This window comes from Macrobrachium rosenbergii, chromosome 27 (assembly GCF_040412425.1).
Source record: "Macrobrachium rosenbergii isolate ZJJX-2024 chromosome 27, ASM4041242v1, whole genome shotgun sequence".
NCBI lineage: Eukaryota > Metazoa > Arthropoda > Malacostraca > Decapoda > Palaemonidae > Macrobrachium > Macrobrachium rosenbergii.
Window position 1 is genome coordinate 25112305 of NC_089767.1, and position 22204 is coordinate 25134508.

Consider the following 22204-nt stretch of genomic DNA (forward strand, 5'->3'; position numbering starts at 1 on the left):
AAGTGAAGATTTAATGAAGACGTCATAAGTCTATTTCTAAGAAATCAACTTAACACTAACACTTCATCAGTAGGCGTATTATGTCGTAGAATATATCAAAAGCTACTTGCTACTTTTCCCTTCTATCCTTTCTAGGGTAACATAATATGATGCAGATCTCGCAAAATTATTTATATAATTCACCGTAGGGAAATCTCGACGATTCCTATGAAAACTTTCAATTTTGTCACAATTAGTACTTCTCCATAAAAAAAAGTAAAAAATGCGACGAAGTTCTTTCGGCGCAATCGAGTTTTCTGTACAGAGTATAATCAAGGCCACAGAAAATAGATCTATCTTTCGGTGGTCTCGGTATAATGCTGTAAGAGCAGCGGCCCATGAAACTTTAACCACGGTCCGGTGGTGGTCTATCCTATATCGTTGCCAGAAGCACGATTATGGCTAACTTTAACCGTAAATAAAATAAAAGCTACTGAGGCTAGAAAACTGCAATTTGGTATGTTTGATGATTGGAGGGTGGATGCTTAACATGCCAATTTGAGGCCCTCTTTGCTCAGTAGTTTTTAAGATCTGAGGGCGGAGAGAAAAAAGTGCGGACGGACAGACGAAGCCGGCACAATAGTTTTCTTTTACAGAAAACTAAAACTACGTAGTGTAAGCAATTGGCGTCTCATGCATTTGTAACTTTTTTAATAAAACATCAAGTGTGATTCTTTAATTGAATTACTCCTAACATTTATTATGCACCTAGAAAATAATTATCGCCAAGTCACCCATCAAGTTAGCTTGTCCAAGTATGTAAACATTCGCTGAATGACTCTTAATTGCTATACGAAGTTTTGTTATGTTTACTGTAGTCAACATTATTTATGGGTATTGTGACAAAAGATGGTATTAGGCTGTTTTCTTTGTATTAATTGCAGTAATAAAAGTAATAAAAAAGTACGGAGAGCATTTTATTGAGGAAAGTGTGCTTTTCCAAATAGCATTTATTTGTTTATTTTTTATCTAGCCAATGAAGTGCCTTTGTTTCATATCATTAATGAAAACCATTGGGAATATTGTCTTTGCAGTGTAATTATGGCACGCATTGAACAAACTTTGAAATATATGAAAAGTGAATATTTAATGAAGACGTCAAAAGTTTATTTCTAAGAAACCAATTTAACACTATCATTAAGCGTAATATTTATTACAAAACATTATTTATAGCACAGTTCCCTCATTATTGAGGTAACACTCAGTATTTAATAAATACAACATGTCACTCTCTGGTATTGCATATCCATTTTATAAGAGAGTTTAAGTGAGTTTTTTTTTTTTACTTGCAAATTTAGTTCATAGAGTATTTGACATCATATGTCCAACCAAATATTCATCTCAGGGTGAGTGCATGAGGCTCATAACAAGGGAAAAGGGGGAATATGCAACTTGGTTTGTGCCTGTCATGGTACTGATGCACTATGTGCGAATAATATCGCCTGCATTTCAATTCTTAAGCAACTGGAATCGTCTGACGGAAGATTTTTTTTTAAGTGACCCCCAATACTTTCAATTTATAAATAGGGTAATTACATTACATAGTCTTCATTCACATTTTGGAAAGGAGGTTAGTTACTTTAGAGCAAGCCATAGAGCTGGGTTACAAAATTATTTCACATACAAATTTACTGGAAGCAGTTTGTATTAAAAAACAAAATTTCCCATCATTTACATTTTAGATTATTTCAGTGCAGTAACACTAGAAATATAACGAGAATCCTCTAATTTCTTACCACACAGCCCTTGACCTAATAAAAAAGCCCTCTTTCCCCTCTCATATAGGTCTTTATTACTTATATATTTCAAACTGGTAGTTGTTATTAGAGATGTTTCTTTTTAAATTCATAAAAACTCTCATAACCCTAATTTCCAATAATACTTTAATATCATTTCTTTAGAGTACAAATTATGAACAATTTAAATTCTCCCCAAAACCACCTTCACCCATAGAACGGACGTATCTTTATATGGTATGCATCTTTCATTGCCACCAGAATTCTTTGCAATATTACCATTTGGCACGGCAACTTTTATTCTGTTTATAGCTAAGCGTGGAACATTCATTTACTCCAACATAATAAACCTAAGATTATTTCTAAATGCTGTTTATTACTCGCTGCCAGACGCTATCATTTAATCGTGTCCTTTGAAAAATATCCCTTGTCTTAGTGACCTAATGTGAGTCTTACTTCAGTTCCAGAATAAAAAATGCCACACATGCCCCTAGACAGACCGGAAGTGTTGATCGCTCGGTCGCGTATAGTTTGGATGTGGTATTACGGGTATTCCATCCGGCAGATCTCCCACATCACTGGCTTTTGCATGACCACGATCTACAGGTGGATAAGAAGATGGGAGAAAGAAGGTCATGTCTATTCCAAGAGGAAAACTGGCAGAAGTGCCGCCAAAGGTTCCACCAAAGACAAACTCTCCGACAAGTCAGATACAGATGTTGCCTAGATAACCAGTCACCCTTTTACCTTAAAACTCAAATCTGTAGTAGAGATATACACATAATGACGAACTTGTCCCAATAATAACTTGAACTTATATGATCAAGTAGTTTCTCTTGCCCTGATATAATGAGTTATACTTGTTTTTTTATTGAAGAGCGTACTTTTGACACCTAATTCAAATATACGTGCTGTACGTTACGTTGAAATAAGTAAATTTACACAATCATTAATATGCAAAAAGGATGGCTATTTAGATTAGATACAGAATATGAATGTGGTTTCATTTGTAGAGAATATAAGTAGAAAACATATATCACAAGATACGCTACTTTTCACTGTCGGAAAATGTTTCCGGTTGTACTATTATCCTAAAGCCACTGGTATTGATGATGCTTACTTGCATTAAATTTATACCTTGTAGCAACGAGCTGTACTATCGTTATTGTCCAGATTTTCTGTATGAATGAATTCATTTCTGAAAACTGAAAGTGAAAAACCTCACAAGCACCTTAGAGGTTACTTTTCGGGTAAAGCGGTTGTTGGTGTCAGCTTCAATGATATATATAAAAAGAAATATTCTACCTCTCTGTTGCCATAACTGATAACCATTACGCTCTTTAGATCTATGTATGATGTTAGTGAATTATTAGGCATTGAAAATGCAACTGCTGACATGCCTACCAGCAAAATGGGACTTCATTATCAGAATATAATATCTTAATTATCTCAACTCAATGGTATCTAATTCTACTCGTATAGATAAGAGTGAATTTTAGGATTTCATCTTCAACTGAATAGAGCCAGCTACCTTGCTAAGCACGAAGAAAAATCCGTTATAAAATATTACAGGGAAAGCTGTAAAACAAAAGGATAATTGACCATTGAGGTGTGGTGTAATGCTACTCACTATTTTTAAGATCACTTCGAACCACTGTTCTGCAGTATCAGGAACCATGGAGGTGCTGTGTGTCACCCATATACAAGGGCTTTTTGCAATGAGCCATAACGAGGAGAGCTTGTGATTCTATCTCATCTCACGGGGGCTAAAGAGCCTCTGCTTTGTTAGAAATGCCTGAAAGATACAAATGACTTTTAACATTATAACAGATTCGAATTATGTTGTTCTAATTACAATATAACTTAGTACATAAAACATGCATTATCATTCACGACCTAGGCTAACCACGAAGTATATTTCACCAAGTAGATCATTTGGTTAGTCAGATAATTGTTATATTTTTAGATGGCATATTCTTTAAAACTTTCTTATGTTTAACTTAAATTCCATGCCTAAATGAATAGATATTTATTCATGGACCACTTCACTTAAGGTACTGCAAAAGCCCCTCATGGCAGAAGCAAGGGATTCCCATTCAAAAATCAAATAATTTACACTGGATAAAACAAGAAAACAAGTTTTAGAAAGAAAAGCTTGCACATTCTTATGACTGCTGCGTTGTGCAAAGACAGTAAACATTAATTCCATATAGTTGACGGGATGAAAATTATGTCTTTGAAAAGGATAATAACGCAAGAGGAATCATTTATGTTTTACCGTTCCAATTAACAAAATAAAGATTTCTTAGCATCAGTATGTATATATATATATATATATATATATATATATATATATATATATATATATATATATATATATATATACTATTTTATCACATCACCGTGATTCATATACAATCATAAATATACAATAGTCCTTGTGGCCGAAAGCGTTAGTGTGTCACTGTAGTCCTGATTCCTCGTCCGTCGCTGGTTCGACTATATTTCCGGTGGACTTGGATCAACTAAAAATTCCCCTTCGGGTAACATATGTGAAAATATATCACGTACAAAAGTGATTATAATCATAGGAAAGGACAGAGAGGCGGACGCTTTCTGATTATATATATATATATATATATATTATATATATATATAATCATATATATATATATATATATATATATAAATATATATATATATATATATATATACAAACATATATATATATAACATCTATATAAAAACATAACATATATATATATATATAACTGTATATAACATATATATATATATATATATATAAGAAATATATATATATATATATATATATATATGTATATATATATAGTATATATCACACATTACTACAGGTGAAGATAAGAGCAGCCGATGGTGGCTCGGTGACCCCAACGACTATATTTCAAAATGGCTTGGAAAAAAGTCGGCATCGTCAGTTACACCCCATCTCTTATTTTTCACCTGCAAAAACACGTTAAATAAATGAAGAAGAAGAAAAGTGATTATAATCATATATATATATATATATATATATATATATATATATATATATATATATATATATATATATACATATATATATATATATATATATATATATATATATATATATATATATATATATATATATATATGATTCCAATTCATTTATCACTTATATAAACCCCTTCATGACAATTCTCCAACGGAGATATACTGAGGTAGCGTAATTTATATTAAGCGATATTTATAGCTTCATGATTATATATATATATATATATATATATATATATATATATATATATATATATATATATATATATATACTGTATGCATGAATGTATATATGTGAGAGTGTATATGTGTGTCAGTACTAGTGGTTCAGTGGAAGAGATGCGAACTTACTAAAAATAGGTCCTGGTGTCGATTTCAGAGATAACGTAAAGTTTTAGTTCTGTCCCTTCAAGACGTACAGCTCTTATATTGACCTAAGTTAGGTACTAAGACTAAGTACACAGTCAAGCACTCGCGGGACCACAACCAACGTGGAAAAGGCCAGGGCTTAAAGTTCCATCCTTGCAAATATGGCCGAGACCTGCATGAACCACAAGCAAGCCTTAAATAACGAAGCTTGGAACTCTGTAGATATATAATAGAAAATGTTGACAAAAAAAAATTATTGCAGAGAAGTCGTTAATACTCGACAGTAAAACTGTTATACTGAGAAATTTGAACTCTTTGTTTGTTCTAGTGCATGAATTTAAAATTCATTTGTAATATATATGTTTATAATTCAGTAACTTAGTACCTTAATAGAATACTTTGTTAATGTAACTAGTCATGGTTTCATTATCAGAAGTGACACTATTTCCAAACCAAAAGATTTCTCCACCTTTTCAGAGCTTCTCTTGGCAAGAAAAATGCACTAAAGAAAGAAAATTAATATAGATGTCCGCACAGAGGTTGAAATCATGGAACTTGGACAACAGGGTTTTGTGCTCATCATTTTAATTGGTAAGTTGTTTTGTTTTATCATTTCATGTTATGTATTCTAAAAGCATAGTTTAGTGAGTAATGACAAAAATATTCAGCAAAATAATGAAACCTTCACTCATTTTTATGTGCATATCTGAAAGCGCAAATCTTTAATGTTATTTATACAGAGATATTCTACTTAAAACACGCACGGACACACACACACACACACACAAGACGAAACGTTTAAGTACCAAATCATTGCAAAAAAATCCATTAAAACTATCTACACCAACTATATAATACTTATATTTTTTGAAATGAGGGTTTTCAGTGGTGAAGTCCTATCTCAAAACATTAACAACTGATCCAGTCTCACCCCAAATTTGTAGGAAATCAAAGCTTTAGAAACTGTAGTTGTAGTATTTTATTTGAATGGAATAACCAAGAACTGGCAATTCCTTCAATGAAACGAAGATATTGATGTTCAATGGAAGCATTATTCAATCTTCTCTGTCGTGGAGGTCATAAATAAAAATTAATGACGTTATATTACATGAAACAAAGGGGAAAAGCAAGATTAATGTGATATTCCCTTGTTCTACAACTGACAGATAAACCCTATGGTTTTTAAAGAGGTTTCACCCATCACATCACTACGATCACTCACAGAATGCTCTATGACAAAGGCCCCTTGCTGGCACAAGGCCAGCTTAATCTAAAGCAAGAAGAGGTGTTCGTCAGTCTTAGCTCTCGCTTTGAAGAAAGAAGAAACTTTCAAACACTTATGGCATAGTTACCTTGAAGAAGAAAGTTATAGTAGAAATAGTGATAAAACGAACTATAATAAAAGTGGGTAAACAACATACATGAAAATTACTCTAAAATGGAAAGTGGTTTTTAAATAAGACATATTGGCAGTGAAAAAGCAATAGAATCTATCGTTATATATATATATATATATATATATATATATATATATATATATATATATATATATATATATATATATATATATAATATACATATATGTATGTAAAACATATTAGCAATGACTATAGTTTTAAGAAGTAAAATTTTTATGTTCATCTATTATTCATAAGCAATTACGTGATTTCAACGCACCACACTAAGTAATCTTTTGTATGCAGGTTTACGGAAAATTTAAGTAAACCTATGCCTGCTTGTTTCCCATGCTCTTGGATGATTCTTACGTCAACTCTCATAAGAGGAAGAGTACATCATAAAACAAACAGAAAAAGAAAATTTCAAGCAAAAAGTTTATGTAATTAATTTTATTCAAAGAAAATATCATAAAATCTGGTTATATTTCTTTTTTGTCTCGCGTTTTGTCAAGATGATTAGAACTTTTTTATTGTTATAATAATGGCTGCTGTTATTATTATCATTATTATTAGAAATAATAATAATAATAATAATAATAATAATAATAATAATAATAATAATAATAATATACACTATGGCGCCGTAATACCCATTTTGTCAGTGGCCTGCTTGCGTAGAAAAATTCTAATATTTTTTGTTAACCCTACGCATACTATGAAACTAAGAATAATTTCAGGACATGTGGGTGATTAGTTTCTTCATTCTTCGTCTATAAATACATAAATCAAAGCCTCAAAGAAAATAAAACATCTGGGCAGCTAATTGCTTTTTCAAGAATGCCATGTTCATACTCAGTGCTTACCTTAACAGCATGTCCCGCTATGATGCTCTTAATCTGATGATTGATGTGTGTAAATCAGTGGAAGGTACCGTTCACTAGGAGCAATTAGGCCATTCATCACTGCAATGAAAAGTCAATAAATGAGAACAAATGGAGAAGTAAGTGAGACAAAATGCAAGAGTTCAAAATACTTCAGTGTGGAATAAGTAAAATAAAAAAAAAAAATAACAGTAAATAAAAAAATAAAATAACAGTTGAGATTACAAACCCAAATATATATGATAAAAATCCTTGATAGTGTATAAAGGTAAGATTAAGGCTTCAGTCTCAAATACATCGCCCAAAAGGCAATGGTGCCGTCCTTTAAAATATATGGAAAAGGTGCATTAGAATACGTTTAATTGGCAAAAGACTATTGCAGTAGGTATACCTTAATACAATGAAAGTATTTTTCACTTTATATTTGAACTTATACAAGCATACACATATATATATGCATGTATGAATGTACTGTATGCATGTGTGTATATATGTATATATATATATATATATATATATATATATATATATATATATATATATATATATATATATATATATATATATATATATACATATATATATATATATATATATATATATATATATATATGCATACATATAGTTATGAAGAGAGAGTTATCCTCCATGTTCGTAGCTAATGTTTTCTGATGAGGTTATTAGCCTTATGTCAAGATGGTATTTGATATTTCACGGTGGTCATCAATACAAGCACTGATCAGACCTAACGTTGCCAAATTCTCTGATCAAACGACCGGTAGTGTAGCCTGTGTGTTTTGCGAATTAGTGTCAGCATATGTCATTATAACGTTTTTCCTCAAAATTATTATCTCGTATTTATTTTTCAGAGTGGCTACAGGGAAGAGTGTTATGTGCATCTGGAAATACAACTCCCACCGCCTTGATAGACAGAAACAGAGACCTCCATCTGAGATTTCAATTCTCTTATTCACATAATCTCAATACCAGGTAACATCAGTATGTGTGAGGAATCCCCTTAATCTTTCTATTTGATGAGATCAAGTGGTAACGTTGTATTTAATGTATTTTCAGTATCATGCGAGGGCAATAATGGCTTAATGATTCTCATGTTTCTCTTTCTCGTTCTCGTTTTAGGAAGCAGGGACCTTTAAGCTTCGATTGCCTTCTGGACTTGAATGAGTTCCTTATATCGGTGTCGCCTCCACACAATTTTTTCCTCCTTTATGATGATCCATATGAAGGTATGGTGAAAAATATTGAATTTTCATTATCGCGTTGGGAGGTTAACTTCACTCTCCCAACATGAAGATTTACCTGAGAATCAATACAAGAAGGTTGAAGGTAAACGGTCAAGCAATGTTAGGGTCATGAAGATAAGCATTTAACACGACCACGCTACAACCCATTATATTTCTCTATAAATTTTATAAAAATTTCTAACAAACTTTTCAGTACGTTACCCTCGAAGTGGCGACGGGGAGATATATATCGAACTGGTGTAAAATTATAAAACACGCGAATTCTCTTGCATAAGAGATCACGCCAAAAAAAATGTAAATATAACATCGATTACAAAGATTTTAAAATAATAGGCAAAGCTCCGCATGACCATCAACTGTCAATACTGGAATCACTCTTCATTAAACAGCTAGTTCCCCAGTTAAATACTCAGATCACGTTAACACCTCTCTCATGAGTTACCGTTGGAACCAAACGAGCCCTGAGTGTCACCCAGTTTTTACCTTCACTGCTACTCAGTAAACTTTGTTCCTTTTTATCATATTTCCTTTTATACATTTACTATTTTATGTAAAAACTTTTTATTAAAGCATATGTCTGCTTTTAACTTTTATTCTTTAATTTATAGCTTCGAAAATGGACAGATAGTCCTGAAACGTTAGCTAAATAAAGTACAACGAAAGGAAAAAAAATTAATTGGGAGGGAGGTGGTATTTTAGCTCGGAAGAGGTAATTTTTTCCTAGGAAACCTGACCTGGGACAATTTTCCCGTGGGAAAACTGATCTTTAGGAAAAGCAAAAAGATAAAATGGGTTTCATTGCTAAAAGAGCCCGGAATCTTCAGATTTTACGTTTAAATCATTTTGTGCCTTTATAGCCCTGAATCAGTGTACGAGTATTAGGTACCTCGTACTTGGACGATTTTAATGTTACCACTAGATTGGTGAACTACTGTACTAACCTCGCTGAGAAAAGAAAGGCTGATACATACTGGAACCACCCTCTTGGCTTTGAAAAGGAGAATTATTATATAATATATATATATATATATATATATATATATATATATATATATATATATATATATATATATATGTGTGTGTGTGTGTGTGTGTGTGTGTGTGTGTGTGTGTGTGTGTGTGTGTGTGTGTGTGTGTGTGTGTGTGTGTGTGTGTGTGTGTGTGTGTGTGTGTGTGTGTGTGTGTGTGTGGTATTAGGTACCTAACACTGATTAGGCTACAAAGGCGCAAAGGATTTAAAAGTAAAATCTGAATAGTTCCGGCTCTTTCAGCAGTGAAACCCATTTTATCTTTCTGCTTTTCCTGCGAACAGTTTTTCCCACGGGAAAATTGCCCCAGGTCAGGTTTCCGGAGGGGAGAATTTTTCCCAGGACAAAATTCCACCCCCCTCCCTTTCTCAAGAAATAATCACAGCTAGACTAAGTAGGTAGTGACAGTCGTACAACCGCGTCTCATCGTTATAATAATTGCCCTGCTTATATACATATATTTTTCTTTAAGGACCCACTGTCGATCTTCGTTTGGTTCACCCGGCGACCGCACTGTAGTTTGTCAGTTGCAGTTAATAGTTTTCATGAATTAGTTCAGTATCGTAACTTTGTTCAATACGTCTTTAGTTTATTCTTAAATGTCATTGCTCTATTTTTTGCGCCAACTTTTTGAATAGCTTGGTACTGGGTATTCCGAGCTCTTTTCCAATATCTCTGCTGGATCTTGTCTACATCAGTGTTATATTTAGAATGATTTTGCATCGATTAGTAGTTCACCGATCCTTTGTCTTTACTGTGTGCACTTACACGTTTACCAAGCAAGTTTTATCTTTTTTTACCTTTAATACACATTCTATTGTTTTCCTGCTCAAACTGCTTATTTTCCTACTCATACAACTGTAATTAATCATCTTTTATTAACATGTTACCCAGGTAAAATTGTGCAACTTCCTATATAATTTTATAATCGATATTTCAGTAGTGTCACTCATTAGAAGAGTTGTAAGGCAGAAATAGTGTGTTTTTCCCTCCTACTTTAAATACTGAGATGAAATAGCTCTTAAATTTTAGTTTGTAGTCTTCTGCGCCTCTTAAGATTCTTGCCATAATCTCATTACATCAAACTGTAGGTCTAGAGTACTGGTGTTAAGTCATTTAGACGTATGACAAAACCACTGTAAACGTTTTTTTCCTCTGAAAGCTACAACTTCCTAGTATTTATGGGAACGCTAAGGATTTATCTTTCACAAATTTTCTGAATCCATCAAATAATCTGACTCTCCCATGATAGACACCATTTGCTTACGTTTACTGCTTCCGAAAACTTAATTTACTGCAGACTAACAATTTAGATCTTCAGAAAAACAAAGGGACTAAAAGTCATTACTGTAATTACCTCAAGAAAATTTCAGCTTTATTACAGAGTTAGGTGAACATAAAGAATTAAAATGAACTACAGTATCGTCGTTCTGTTCCTTTTTGTCCCTCTAATTTTTCTTTTACGATTACAGTTTTCAACTGGTATAGTTTTCTTTGAGTGTAATTTTTCCTTTAGATTAAGTTTTCAACTGGTACTTTGAATAGCAATTAGAATAATTATACAGCCAAAAGCCACATTTTTCTTAGAGTTAACTCCAAACAAACCATCCTTTCGCTCTTTATAGTATTTACCTTTAAACCCACTTCCTTCAACCGAACACGGCCGGGAGATTTTCGCCATTGTATTTTTCACAGAGTAAGATTTCGTACAAGTTTCTAAATAAGTAGAATTGCTGCCATTAGCTAAAGAATTACTAAACCTAAAGTATCAAGTAAACTGAATGGTAACTCAAACTTACTGCATTATTTTTTACCCTTAGTTCTGGAGAAGTTTCATTTAAACAAATGGCAGATAAATTCTATATCAAAAATACCTTTAGTTGATAATTACGTAAATTAACAGATTCCTTTAAAACCACAAACCATGACTTTTACCATTATCTAGAAGACTATTATACATTAAATCTAAAGTAAACAGGTTACCTCATGTTAAAAAAAAGTTTACTAATAAAATAGCTTTTTTTTCAGATAGGTTACCTCATGTTAAAAAAAAGTTTACTAATAAAATAGCTTTTTTTCAGATTACCTAGTGAAAGTACACATGTTGACATCTGGCTTTATAATTAACAATGACCCACTACAGTCAATACTGTTGAAGGTTATGGGTTCTGTCATTTGTTCTGTCAATGTAAACAGCTTAAAAGTCCTAAGATATTAAATTAGGATTTTATAACAAAACATACCAGTTCTCAACTTACTGGTGAAGGAAAGAACGCTCATATTTAAATGTGTATTTAATATTTAAGTGCCAAATGATTAATTACACCTGTGAACCACCATTGAAGGGCAACTTATGGCACAAGTTAAGTACATCCGTAACGCCAGGCTCCATTCTCACCTCGGTTAAAGATTGTGGGGTAAAGCAACAGTTCTTGAATAACAGAAGTATTTCTTATATAGTCTGAACTGTTCAAGCTAGCTGTTCGTCACATCCTGTAAAGCAAAAAAACTGCGGCAGAAATTTGTAATTTTATAACGAAAAACAAACTAAGAAACATGAAAATAAAGTACAAAGGCTTCATTAACTCAACTGAAGCCTTCACAACCTATTCAGTTTTCTCCAATACAGACCCACTATGAACCCTCTGTTCACAACAGCAAAATGCTGAAAAAACTCCAGCAAACCAAGGACCAAAGGCACAAAAGTGTTAACAAGCTAAGTGACCAAAGGAATTTCCATATAAAAGGTGAAAAAGCCAGAGTTACCGAGAATAGATAGAAACGTCAAATTACCAAGGCTGTTGAGACTTCGCATTCTCTGGCAATAGTCTAACTTGGTGTTATTGGAATAAATCAATTTTAGCCGTTATTGGAATAAATCAATTTTAGGAGTTTGTTGATTGTATAGAGCCAGCTAAAAATATGCCTATCTATTATATTCAAGTGAAAACGGACGTTTATTATTGGCATGAATACCATTTAAAGTTACATGGATTAGATTGTAAACGTCAACAAATCACGGTAATTTGAACTATGAACAAATTTGAACTATGAACAAGTGGAAGCTATAATTAACGTTAAACTCTCAAAATATGAAAAAAGTTAAAAACAGCTATTACGTTAAATATTGTTTAAAGCTGTATTACCCAAAAAATCCTAATTTTAACTAAAATTTTTAGAAGTTAACGACCTTCCAGGTGATAAGTGCAGATAAAATATAAAAATTAGATTCCTAGTGAACTTTGGAAATTTTTATCTTATTCTAAAGTAATTAACATTGACTAATCTTACGTAACATATTGAACCTTACGTTTAATTCCGAACTATATGACCAAACAATTCTAGAGAATTATTTTTTTAGCGTTGAATATAATCCGTTACGTGACTATAAACTTCAGAACATGAAAAATCCCAGTTGTGGTACGTTAACTTCTAAAACTAGCTGAATTATTGTATTTATCTTAGCTGAATTATTGTATTTATCACTTGAAAAGAAAACTTGGTTAGTACGAACCTCCCATACACTGCCCATAAGGTCATAAAACCTATGGAGCAGGGTATGGGAGGGGCTCCACCCCTACAGGGGCACCCTGTAGGGGTGGAGGTAAAAAAAAAAAGTGTTAGTTGGTGGGCTTAGTTGGCGAGCTGAGCGTTACATCACCTGGGAAGAGAAGTCCACTTGTGTAGCTTGAGCCAAAACATCCTAGGTTGAGATTAATGAATTCGGCTATTTCTCACACGTGTAGTTTGCTTCATAGTGGTGCGGACTTAACAAAACTCTGGAAATAGATTTAAATTTGTATTAGGGCAATATGTATTGACTTCAATAAACTGTAACCAGTCATATCTAAACAGAATCAAGGACATAATGAAGCCTTAAATTTGTATTTGGGCAATATGTATTGACTATAATAAACTGTAACCAGTCATATCTAAACGGAATCAAGGACGTTATGAAGCCTTAAAAAAAAAAAAAAAAAAGACTAAACCAAATTCGCGTAGGAGTTTAACAGGCACAATTTCCAAGCACATTACCGATTGAATACTAACCTTCATGAACCATCATGTGATAAGACGACCAGATCTGTGTCGTACAGAAATAAATATCCCATGGCCTTCTGGAGTTCCAACATTGAAAAACGAACAAAGTTCACAAACATACCTAAAATTCAGAATGAAACATCAACGGGAAGTATTTACTAGGTTACATGAATACTTAAAATATCAGTAATATTTGAATTATCAAGCATTGCTGAAAAAACTTTCAAGACAGGAACAAGAATAAGCCTTACAATACGAGCCATTACAGCGAGTAACCATATCCAAGAACTACCACGAAAATGAGTAATAAACAAGTCAAAAAACGTTAAAAGTAGATAAAGATAATAACCTTAATGAAACTTGAAAGAATAGCCGTGCCTTCATGTAAACGTTCTTTTCAAGCTGGAGCTAACAAACGTAAATCTTCAAGTTCCACTGACGCAGAACTATCACCAACTCGCGTAGCTGGAAATAGTCCACAAACTGCCTCGTTCCGCCGTCAAAAGCAAGTAACGATGGTATGATACTCCGATGGTCCGGCCGCGTGATTTAAGTACTGAAAGGTCTCTGCTTAGCGAGAACGCGTTGCTGTGATGTCACCATCAAGGACCATGGAGTCACCTGTCTTGAAACTTTGACGATTCTCGCGTAAGAGTACGGTGTCCTTGCGTTTGTGCTTAAGGAAAATCAGAAGAATCTGTTGATGCTTTAGCGGTAACTGTTTTATTCTCTGTTTATGACTTCCTGGTTCTCTGATCAAGTGGGCTTCTGTTTATCAAAGCGAAAAGCTTTTATCCATAATTTATCGAATAAAAGTTTGAAAACATTTCGCTGTATTAAATAAATTGTCACGATGCGGAAAAAATTAAATACTTCACACAGTCGTACATTTTAAGGAATATATATTACCGAAGGCCGTTTTACTGAAGCTCTTTCTGACAAATTTAAAATTTAATTTTAATTATAATATATATATATATATATATATATATATATATATATATATATATATATTATATGTGTGTGTGTGTGTGTTTAGATCTGTGCATACTCATATGAGAGTTATGAGGATCCATTCATATACTCCTGAAAAATCTTTAACAAAAAAGCTCTGTCAAGTTTTGAAGTTAAAAATAAGGATAAATAACAGACGTCTATAATATTAACGGATATTTCATGGGTGTCGGTGGAAGCATACCAGACTATAGCATTAAACACTCATAATTCAGAGAAAAACTTTTTTATAAAGACTAATATAAATCCTACAGGCTCTCAGATCTACTGGCAATTTAAAAAAATAAATAAATCAAGGATTACTTCACTTAAAATCTTTGTTCATCTTTTCAGAATACCTTCCAATTCTGACAACTTACGCGAAGTCCTATGGAGCGCCTGTTGTGGCTAAGTTGACTTCAGATATAGAAAGTGTACTAGCCACTCTTTTTGCCCCTACGTCGGCTTCGACAGTGAGACGGAATATTCTTGTCCTTTGCACTTTGCAAAATATCCCAACATTATTTAGATTGGTAAGGAAAAAAGCCTTACTTCTCATTGCCTGGTTTTGAGGTGTGCACTGATCATAAGTAAATATATTAATATATAATCCTATATTCTCTATTATTTTAATATATTTCATTCTTTCTTTTTAGATAGTTTTTAATTTAAAACACTCTGTTTCATTCATCTCCCTTCTGTATCCATTTATTACCCTTCAACATTTTTTGTATTGAAGATATACAAAATATTTCAGTTAACCTTTCTCCGTCATATTGCATTATAACTTTGCTTATTTATCGTCATTAACATTTACTAAAATAGAATTTATCACCTACAATCTTGCATCATTAAATATCTTAATGCATAATAATTCCTAATGCAACAGGTATCTATCAAGAACTTGGAGAATCCTTCAGTTCGGTGGATGCTGATCTTAAAGGAAGATGATTCTGCTCAGATCCTTGAAGGAACTTTGAGGGAAGGATCACAGGTAAAAGCTGAATGAATTGCACATTATTTTTAAAAGCCTTTTCTTTAATACTTGACAAACGCACATCTAAATATTTACGTTGAGTATAATATTTAATACTGTGATCAAGAAACTTAGGCCAACTTCTTTGTACATAGGTTTAAACTTAGGGCTAAAACATATTTGATATTCACACACAAATGATAGACTATAAAATAAACAGGTTTAACTATTCAGAAATCGATGACTTTTTGGGAAACCTATCTTCAATATAACAATTAGTAAGAGTTTATGGACACTTATTATTTATTTCTACCGAAGTAATTCATTATAATAAGACATGTATGTAACCCGTAATAGATATTTTAAGGTTAATTTCTTATAAGTGCCAAGCACTTGTTTTACTGTTTTCCTCGGCTCTGTTTGTTGGATTTGAACAATCACAGCGCTCAGGTACCTTCCAGTAAGAACTATCTAGTATTTCCATTTGTTATTTTCCTTCTTATATCAATCAGCGAAGGAATTCATTATATATAAATTTGCTGCCCTTAAATAAAGTTTCATTTTCATAATTTTGATTCGTCGAAATATGATCAATAGAGATGTTCATTTTATGTAATACGTTTACCTTTCTAGGTGATCATCATACAAGCATTATCGGAAACCTCGGTTAAGTTTCTTTCCTCTTCAGTTAACAGGAGTGGGATGGTGAGGTAAGCACTGTATAGCTTCACTCTAGTTATCAGAGTAATCCGAAATTTTCATTGAATTTCGATTCATCAAGATAAAAGTTTTCAGGATATCGCAAAAAGTAGTTATTGGCATTAATTTTAGTAACCAAATACAATGGTAGGATGGAGGCTGATTTTTTTTTTTTTTTTTTTTTTTTTTTTTGCAAAAGTGCTTGTTCACAGTAGAAAATTACTCTGAAAGTAAAAAAAAAATTAAGATTAACACGATCACTATTATTTTCAGAATGAAAATTATAAGCCCCGTAAAAGCCATTAAGTGCGATTTTATACACAAACATACACACACACACACACACACACACACACACACACACACATATATATATATATATATATATATATATATATATATATATATATATATATATATATATATATATATATATATATATACATTTGTGTGTTGTGTATGTGTGCGTGCGGATGTCAATTTATAAATAACAATTTTCACACAATGTGTGATCTTTTGGGCCCTACGGGTCTGGGCACGCCCGATCAAAACCAGAAGTTATATTCCCTCTCTTTCTCTGTTCTTCTGCATATGTGTGTATTTCTGTAAGCTGGTTTAACAAAATCACTATTCATTATGCACATGCCTTGTAAATGTTCTTAATTCTTGGAATGGATTTTATAAAGGTAAAATAAGACTTTTTTTTTTTAGTAAATCTTGATACAGGTGTTTTCACTTGTATGTTACTTACTTATATAGTCCAGTAAAGAAAATATTCATTAATTAAAGATATTGTAACAAACTGTAAGTATTCTTGATTTCCACATTTTAGTTTCCGCGAAGTAGGATCTTGGAGGCAAACTTCCTCCGGATATCGCAGTGATCTGTCCGAAGAACTCTTCGTTGACCTTAATAAAGTTTATTCGGACTTTGGAGGACGTCATTTAAAAGTGACAGCAAACAATGACCCTCCGTTCATTTTCCTAAATAGTGAAGCAAATGGTAAATATTCTGTCTCAGGATTTGAATCCAGCATACTAAGGGTGATGGGTAATGAACTCAATTTCACGTGAGTATGGACTGTCCTTATTTTAAAACATTCTTATAACCTAGAATTTTTCTACCATTTAAAAATAGTGATATGTAGATCAAGTTATGAAGAAAAATAAATCTAGCGATCAAACAGTACTATTCTTAAAAGAAATAAAGAAAAGGGCTTTGCAAATGATATACTTTAACTAAAATCACTGCAGCTATGAGATTTCTCCCCCTCTGGACGGTAAATGGGGAGGTCCTATTGGCAATGGAACGGTCATAGGTATGATTGGCGTGGTTTACAGACGGGAGGCCTCCTTTGCAATCTGTGAGATAACTATTACAGGTAAGTTCCCTCTTATCAAACATATACATGTTGTGAGGTCAATTTTTATGTGTAACATTAAATGCCTCTTCCTGTTGGCTTGGGAAAGAATCGCAAGCTTGCCCCTGGATGGAAGATGTTTTGTTCATTCCTCCTTAACTGGTCCTTGGACTGAGATGATCTTTGGCAAGGTTCTGCAATGGACAGCTACTCGTATGTACATGGCTGCCCTGGGAGCTCTAGCGACAAAGTATACCCTTGCCTGTGTATAAGGACTCATTCTATTCCAAAATTTCGCAGAGGATGTATAGTGTACTAGATTTAAGGACATTCAGTTTTCTCAAATTAAGTAGTTAGAATTCTGTAAATATATAAATTACGCGTGTATTTATGTAAGTATACAACTGTTAATATAGTGGATAAAAAATATATAGAAATTTTCCACAGAATATCCATTTGCATATTGTCCCATCTATATGTCTAAAAACTCACTTTTCAGATGTACGGGAAGAAATAATTGACTTTACATATCCATATTACGTGGAAAGTTTGAGTCTTGTTTCAGGGCACCCAGAGAGAAAAACTCAGCATTAGCTGTTTTTACGCCATTTACGGGAGAGGTAAGTAATTTAGCAACTCTGAAGGAAATGAAGTACATACAAAAATAGTAATACAATAATGATATCACTGCTGTCATAACAGGACAACAAGATATTATTCATTTACATTTCGCTTCTGACTTCAACATTATTGCCAGCGTAATTACCCTTTGAAGGTTCAGTCATTCCATGTTATCTACAAAGGAACTAATCCACTTTAAATATGCCGTGTTATAATGCATAATCTATACAGTTCCTTGCGCATTGCACCCCTCACTTCACATTTTTCACACGAATTAAATTATATGTATATACATTTTCAACAACCTGTTCTGTTCCTTCACCTGAAAGCTCTCTCTCTCTCTCTCTCTCTCTCTCTCTCTCTCTCTCTCTCTCTCTCTCTCTCTCTCTCTCTCGATGCAATGTTATATGGAAAACTTTACTAACATTACATTCACTTATGAGCATGAAAAGCAAAATTTTCTAACATTATGTATATATATATATATATGTGTGTGAGTGTTTTGTGTATGTGTGTGTGTAGGCATGTGTGTATATACGCACACACACATATATATATACACATATATACATGTATATATGTATATTTATTAATGTAGCCATACAAACAACATTGCCATCTCATAAACACATGATCTTTCAGGTATGGCTTTACATATCGCTGTCAAGCATTATCGTGGGGTTTATACTGGCTGGCCAGAGTTGGGTCCTAAGCTTGTACATCCCAGACAGGTCTAAAGCTTACAATCTGAGCGACTACCTTTTCAGTACTTACAAAAGCTTAGTAGTACAAGACAATCTTCTAATGTCCGAACACTGGTCGTTCAAATGTACCTTTCTCTTCTGGTATATTTTTGCTTTCATCATTACAGGTAAAAATATAACTCTCATTTTTGTCATGCACATTATTTTTACAGATCTCTCTCTCTCTCTCTCTCTCTCTCTCTCTCTCTCTCTCTCTCTCTCTCTCTCTCTCTCTCTCTCTCTCTCTCTCTCTATTAATCTGTCTATTTGAACTATCTTTTTCTTGAATTTATAAGGGTTTCTCAAGGGCACGAAATTTCTTCAAAAATTTTTTTTTGAAGTTCAATTACTAAAAAATGAGTATTAATTCAGAGCTTCAGTATTTCAGAGAATATTTTTTACTGATGAAATAGATCTGAACTTTACGACCGCTAAACTACAAATAAATAGAGTGCCTTAAAATATATTGCATATGAATAAGGAATTTGCACACATCAACATAGTGGGTATAATTCCTTCATTAATGTCGATTTCAGTGCTTTACCCCAGCATACTGATCTCAACGTTGGTGAAGCCATCCTTTGAGAAGCCTATTAACTCTCTGGAAGATCTTCCTGAAGCAGTACATAACGGATTCACTCTTGTGACTACTGGAGATTCCTCCATTGAATATTTGTTCAAGGTAAGTTTGCTCTACTTGCAGCAAAGACACTTATTAGGCATAAGTAAAAAAATTATGATGGCCTGAAAGAAGGTGGCTGTAGTGTCAGTGTTGAAAATAATAGAATTGCAATAAAGTGTTTTATAAATTAAAATAGGGACAAGAAAATGCGGGTTTCTCACTGATACATAAAATGCATTACTTATGTGTCAGTTGCTATTGCCTATAAATTAAAACCTGGGAGATGATTAGGTAATTTTCCCCAACAAATCTTTCTTGATCAGTTACTGGTATGAAAGAAATGGTAGGCAGGAGGCTGACGAACAGTAGCAAGTTCATCTCAGTAGAGAAATTTCCTTTTCTGCCTCATCTTACTTTACTGACGTCATAGAAATACATTTTTTATTGATTGCCTAAATGTTACTAACTTTTCTATCCATGATTTCATATTCATCTTCACTGCACTTAGAGTTGCTTTTTGTATATAGAAGTTTGGTGCATTAGAAATTATAGAATAAAATATCAATTCATATGTCTAAGTAAAACTTATTGTCCCGTCTACGCTGGGATAAGAGGGATAATGAATATACCTTATTATTGTTTAATATGAAGAAAGCCAAGACAGGGTAATTTGAACTTTGTTTCTCGAACATTCAAATAAAATACCTCAGAAATGGAAAATAGTAATTTTTTTTTTAATTTATAAGATTTCAATTATTTGTGTTCTTATGTTTTAATCTCAGTGTTCTTTCTCAAATGCCTGTATTCTAATATTAATCGCTGTTTCTATAAGTATGCTACAGAAGGCATTTACGCAGATACATGGAAATTATTCAACCATAAAGACAGATCTAAGAGTTTTCCTCGTTCTTCTAACTTGGTATACGACCAGGTGAGTACTGTAATAATGATTCTGTATATATATATATATATATATATATATATATATATATATATATATATATATATATATATATATATATATATATATATATATATATATATATATATATATATATATATACAGTATATACTGTATATATATAGTATATCTATATATATGTATGTATATGTATAAATGTATGTATACACAAAAACATATATATATATATATATATATATATATATATATATATTATATATGTGTGTGTGTGTGCGGGTGTGTGCGTGTGTATATATATCGTGATAGCTGCCTATACGTATCTAATTATATATAACAAGCGCTTGAAAGATTTCTCTTAGCTATATCTATAAAAATAATCTCTCTGACATAAGTTCTCAGCTTCCCTTAACATTATAGCTGATGGTGATTTAGCCATTTTGTTATTATGTACATAGTAATTTCTCTGATAGGAAAGTTACTTCCGTATCTTATTCCAGTCTACGATTCATGGACAAGAAATGATTGTTTAATGAAGTCATGACACTGTACAAAGATTATACTGTTAATGCAGATGAAAAAAAGAATAAATTAAATTAAATCATCACTTTGAAGTTAAACATACACAAAAAAGAACTTTCCGACATTTGTCATTCGGAATCACCTTTATATTTATAATAATTAAAAAATAGAATGACCTCAGAGCCAGTTGAAAATGAAACTTGTCGTGAAGCTTGAGCCTAAAAATGCTTAACTCTCATCCCAAACCAGATCTTTCCATCAAAATGTTTCTGCTGAGAAAACATTTATTCTTGACTGAAAGCAGTGCGTATATTAAGAGGCGCTGTACATTAAGAATACGGCATTGTGAAACAGATTTAACAGTGTATAATCACCATTTCAATACTATTTTTGGCTCTTCTCTTTATTCTCTAACTTTTCATGCTATCACTCTCCCATCTAAGTGACCCCATCTTCTCTCCCATCCGTGCCATTGCCAAGCAGCCACTGAGAGCATCATACAACACTAAAAAAAGATAAGAAACAACTGCTGCAATTTACTAAGAGATAGGTCCTTTGCCAGAAGATTGTCCTAAAGAAAAAAAAAGCTTTACTTTCCAGCTTGCTAGAATAAACGATGTTTAATTCCGATTTACTGAGCCTTCACATTTCGATGACATTCAAGTTTCCCTTCACAGGTTTTGACAAACAAGCTGATTATCATCAAGAGTAACTTGGCGCTGAAGTACCAGAACGCTGTAAGAGGAATTCACCAGTTCTATTTAGCAAAGGAAACCTTCTCGCCTCAGTACTATGGAATCGCTTGTATTCCAGGAGCTCCCTTTCAGGCAAAATTTAGCAAGATGTAAGTTAAATGAGCTAGAGCAAATTCATATTAATCATATGGTTGTGCATCTTTTTTATGTTTACGCTCATGTAAAAGTAAAGGTTAAATTATGAATA

At 32.7% G+C, this 22204-nt stretch overlaps 1 long non-coding RNA gene across 1 annotated transcript; it reads right to left on the reverse strand.

Annotated features, from left to right (window-relative positions):
* Positions 1 to 12042: 12042 nt before the first annotated feature.
* LOC136853267 (uncharacterized) lies at positions 12043 to 14355 on the reverse strand. The gene is made up of 3 exons (XR_010857409.1): positions 14157 to 14355; positions 13817 to 13928; positions 12043 to 13545 (listed from the first exon to the last, which is right to left on the reverse strand). It is a non-coding gene; the product is annotated as an uncharacterized lncRNA (long non-coding RNA).
* Between the last annotated feature and the right edge of the window lie 7849 nt (positions 14356 to 22204).